The 5555-nt window shown below is 34.6% G+C and overlaps 1 pseudogene; it reads left to right on the plus strand.

Annotated features, from left to right (window-relative positions):
- Nucleotides 1-2071: 2071 nt before the first annotated feature.
- LOC114632367 lies at nucleotides 2072-3034 on the plus strand (annotated as a pseudogene).
- Nucleotides 3035-5555: the final 2521 nt, after the last annotated feature.

The following is a 5555-nucleotide window of genomic DNA, read 5'->3' on the forward strand; positions in this document are numbered from 1 at the left end:
ATAAAAGAACAAATAAAAAAATAAATAGACAATAAATAGCACAGTAGAACCTTATCTAATACTGAAAACACCCACCAGAAATCAACAGAAGAGACCTTTTAAGGCAACTAAATGAGGTTTCCAAATGGTGATGCAGAATGTTCACTCTGCTGAGACATCTAAAGAAAAAAAAGGATAGCAACAAACAGAGATTTTTGGAAAAGGCTGCTGACAACTCCCAGCTGAAAACTGACTGGAGAAAGTAAAATTGTCAGCTGAAATCCCAGTTGAGAATTCTCCCCGACATGAGAGCCTCATCACTAAAATTTCAGCCACATTTTTCCTTTTTGGCATCTTTATGTCATTGAATAAATAATAGTAACATCTGTTGAAATGGTTGCCTGTTGCTGTTCTCAAAGGCACAATGTTGGGGTGTTTACTCTTCCTTAACTCTGAATTAAATGGGCAACTAATCCCCAGAAAAGACTTTGGAGGTCATTTTAAAATAAACATGCTTAGGACAGAAAAGAAGGAAGCCTTATTCCCATAGCCATATTCCCAGAGAGCTCTTACAGTACATGCCAATTTGTGAATGTAATAGTCATTACATAGCCCATTAAACACTACCATCTCTACCTACTTTACACAGCCACACCCTCTGGTGTTTGCATTTCTGATTCTACTCTTACTTGAGCTGATCTTTCCCACCTGAAAGAAAAGGCAGAGTGTTTCTGCCCCTGAAGGTTGGTGCATTTTTTACCTTTTTGAAATTGACTCAAAAATTTCCCATTCTATTCTTTTCCATTCTGTTTATGTCTTTTAGGTAAATATTGTAAAACAGTGAGAATTTTTGGATATATTCATTTTTTAGAAGATGATTGATTTAACAGGCTGAGGATCGAATTGAACCTTTATAGTGAAATTTCACACTTTTCTCTTTGATCTCTAAAACTAACAATATGTATTTTCCTTTTATTTTCTGCATTTATTCCTAAATTTACTTCTTAGTCCCTTTATTATCTCTAGGTATTGATCAATCATTGTATCTCGAAGCTCATTATAAAAATTAACCAACCTGTTTTATCTTTGTTTCTGTGACTGATGGTAACTAAATTTTTGTTGGAGGAAGGTGTGAGAGGTTAGGGATCATCATTTGTTAGTAACTTGGTATTATTGGAGAAATAAAAAGGGCAAGGGGAAGGTAGAGAATGATGCAAATTCCGGCTGAGTCCATGAATTCATCCCTTTTTAGTTCTGTATCACAAACATCAAAAACCTTAGTAATATTCTTCATGGATGGTTAAGCACTTCCAAGTTTGTGGAATTTTACTTTAATTCTGAGGCATTTATATAGTAAAGCATTTAAGACACTGTCAGGACAACAGAAACAGAACTATTCCTGGACACATACTAAAAGTTGAGAACATTTGTAAATGTTTGAATGAGAAACAAAAAGACTGTAATTTAAGTAGATACATATTTTGTGGACGTTTGTAAATATACCTCAAATGTAAAATAATATACGAGTACAGTTATCTCCTCAGTGCTAAAGTTTAGATGAATTGTAATGTCTGTGGCATTAGCACACAAATACAAATGTCTGCTTTAAAAACTGTTGCAAAACATTAGCTCTGTCTCACTCCTAGTACTCAGAAAGCACCTTACACAAGTCGAGGTTTTGATTGCCCTCTACACATTAGATTATATGAAGTTACTTGCTCATAACTACAATAGCCAGATTAAAATGTTATTATTGCAGAGTCATGGAAGCAATACAAATAATATGTATTTATTTTCATCTTAGAATTTGAAGACTTACTATTACCCTTAAGATTCACTCAAAGTGTTCCACATCACTTGGTCTAAAGAGTATATTCTGGATGGAGCTTGGTTGAACTGAATGGGAAAAAAAAAGTCGCTCTCACAGAATAGAGATGTACAATGAGCCTAATATTGTCAAAGCTTGATATTTCCTATTTGTTACTCTACAGAGCATTTTAAAAATTGAGTATGTTATGAGGACTCAAGACTGAGGTAGAGCTCTTTAAATTTTCTACAGTGACCTCAGGAATCATAACTTGCCTTACAGACCATGGATGGAATCATACAGAACATGTTTACATTCATTGTAATTGTAGAAATAATAATAGGATGGATTGGAAATGGATTCATAGCTCTGGTGAAGTGCATGCAATGGGTCAAGAGAAGAAAGATCTCTGCAGTGAGTCAAATATTCACAGCCTTGGCTTTCTCCAGAATCTACCTTCTTTTGACAGTGTTCTCTTTTATATCAGTGTCTGCACTGTACTCACATGTCTTAATAAGTAGAAGGGTGGTAAAATTGATTAATTTCCATTTGATTTTCAGCAATCATTTTAGCATGTGGCTTGCTGCATGCCTTGGGCTTTTTTACTTCCTTAAAATAGCTAATTTTTCTAACTCTATTTTTGTTTACTTACAGATGAAGGTTAATCTGGTTGTTTCAGGGACTTTGCTCATGTCTTTGGCCCTCTTGTTTCTAAACACTCTGAAGATAAGCTCATACATTGATACCCAGATGGGTGACTAGAGAGATTGTCTGCTGTATCACCTTACTTCAAATAACAGTGCATCTTTTTACAGGGATATTTTATTCATAAACAACTGTATTTTTACATCCATACCCTTTACACTTTCGCAGTCAACTTTTCTCCTGCTCATCTGCTCCCTGTGGAGACATTACAAGAAGATGCAACAGCATGCACAAAGATGCAGAGATGTACTTGCCAATGCCCACAACAAAGTCTTGAAAACCATGATCACCTATGTTCTTCTCTGTGCCATTTTCTTTCTGGCTCTTTCCATGCAAGTTTGGAGGAGTGAATTGTTGAAGAACATTCTTTATGTCAGGTTCTTCGAGATTGTTTTAGTACTTTTTCCTTCAGGACATTCGTGTGTCTTGATCTGGGGAGACACAAACATGAGAGGGACCTCTCTTTCTGTGCTATGGTGGCTGAATAACAGGTTCACATCATGGGTCCCTAAAATACATTGCAGATCATCTTGCATATTCTAAAAGAAATTGATTTCATAAGAAATTCTCCATGATTATTAATTATCTTTTAAAAATTATTTTGCATTGCTTTATCAGTTTTTGTGTTATATCTGATAAATGAAATATGTAAATATTTCACATGAGAAGCACAATACACATGTATAATTTAAAATTATATATTTATAATAGATAAGATACAGTATATTTTAGATACACTTATAATTTTAGGACTATATAATATATATTTGCAAATACGTTATATGTCAACATGATTTTTTTCAGCCATGTGCTATAATTCTTTCTAATTTTTAAATGTGTGAAATAAGTAGACCTCATGATAATTTAATTAAATTCTAATTACATATGGATGTTTCTTGTTGTCATTAGGTATCAGGGCTGATATTACACTGGCTGTCAAAGAAATGGAAATTTACAATATTTTCTGCTTGGGAAAACTCATAATCAGCACAATATTTTTTAAATCATTTATTTATTATGTATACAGCGGTGTGTGTGTGTGTGTGTGTTTAAATGGCAAAACACACATGTGAAAGTTAGATGACAACTTTAAGAATTTGGTTCTTGTCACCACGTAGGTTCTAAAAATCAAGTAAGTGTCATCAGACTTGGCAACACTCAGTGAGTGTTACTCACTGAGTCAATTCATCATCCCTAACTCATCCAATTTTACACGTTGTTATAATTTTGTAAATAGCAGAAATTAAATTAATGTGTAAAATATATTTTAAATTGTTCAAATGTTCTAAGATATGAAACAGAGAGGGAAACACAATTTGTGACTTTATTCAGGGTGTTAAATATGGTGTTCAGTATGATATAATTGTACTTACTTTAGAATGAGAGAGTTTTTTAACCCCCTCAGAAAAGAAAGGGAAGGGAGTTTGGAGGAAGGACTGTGAGAGAGAGTAACCTGGAATGGTGGAGTGAGCTGGATTTAAACTGAATAAGTAAAAAATTAAATTATATTAAAGTTAAAATTAAAAATTAAAAAATGAGAAGAGATGAGGTACAGATCTAAACTGTGAATTCACAACAGGAAAAACTAAAATGGCCAAAAAGTACTTAAAGAGATGTTGAAAGTCCTTAGGCTTCAAGGAAATCAAAATCAATACTACGATGAGGTTTTTCTTTACTCTTATTAAAAACTCAAAAGACCAAAAACTCAAGTGACTGCACACACTGGAGAGGGAGCAAAGGAAACACTCCTCTTTTGTTGGCTGTACAAACTTGTAAAACTACTCTGGATATTAATCTGTCAGTTCCTCAGAAAATTAGGTCTAGTGCTACATCAATTCCACTCCTGGGCATATATCCAAAAAATGTTTCTTGATCCCACAAAGTCACTTGCTGAACTGTATTTATACCAGCTCTATTGTTAATAGGAGAGAAACTGAAAGTAACTCAGATGTCCCTCAACCAAAGTATGAACACAGAAATTGTGGTTTATTTGCACAATAAAATAAGATTCCATTTAGCTATTAAAAACAAAAACCATAAATTTTGCAAATTCATGGATGGAATCAGAAAATATCCTGAGTGAGGTAACCCAGACCCAAAATGACATACATTACAAAAGTCTAACATGACTGTTCTCTGTGAGCTCCAGCCAGCAGATGACTGAAACAGATGCAGACCCACAGCCAAACAGCAGGGCAGCAGCTAATGGAGTGTTATGGAAGAGTTGGGGAAAGGATTGAGAGCCCTGAAGTGGATAGAAACTCCACAGGAAAACCACCAGAGTCAACTAATCTGGATCCTTGATAGCGCTATCAAAATAGAAAAGGAAGGTTGTCTGTTATAGTTGAATGAATGCAAATTTAGTTTGCCAGTCCATTATGATGATTAGTGAGAAAGTCTTGGCTACCTATGCATACCAAATTTTAGCTCAGAAAAGCTGCTTGCTGCTTGAAAACAGAGTTCCCTAAAGGATTTATTTCTGTCTTTTACAAACTGTGTTCTGTTCTATTAAAATAAAAACAGTACCATTCACAAATGGGGTAATGTTAGATTTAGATTCTATGTTATGTTCATTGGTTAATAAAGGCTTACATTTATTTCCTGCCTTCTTTGATATAAGACTAGAATTTCTTTTCAGTTCATGTTACTACTTCCTTAGATTATTGAGACTTGTCTTTTGGAAAGCTTGGATGAAGAGTTTACTGCTAAGGACTTGGTATATGTAAAACCTCTGCATTGCATTTTCCTTCTGTTCTGACTCACTAAAATGTTACATGAGTTACATCCAAATGCTTGCTGAGAAAGGAAGAAGCCATTAATTTGATGTGTGTCCACTATATGAAATATGTCCCTGATTGTTTCAGAAAGCTGCTTTAAAACAAATAAAAATCACTGAGACTGTGAGGCAGACTCTCAGTAGGACTCCTGGCATTTTCTTTTTAAAACATTTGTGAGGGAGGGAAGGAAGAAAAAGAGAGGGAGGAATCGAAAAAGGGGAGGGAGGAAGAGAGACAGCAAGAGAGAGAGAGAGAGAGAGAGAGAGAGAGAGAGAGAGAGAGAGAGA

Source organism: Grammomys surdaster, unplaced genomic scaffold (assembly GCF_004785775.1).
Source record: "Grammomys surdaster isolate TR1022 unplaced genomic scaffold, NIH_TR_1.0 373, whole genome shotgun sequence".
NCBI classification, from domain to species: domain Eukaryota; kingdom Metazoa; phylum Chordata; class Mammalia; order Rodentia; family Muridae; genus Grammomys; species Grammomys surdaster.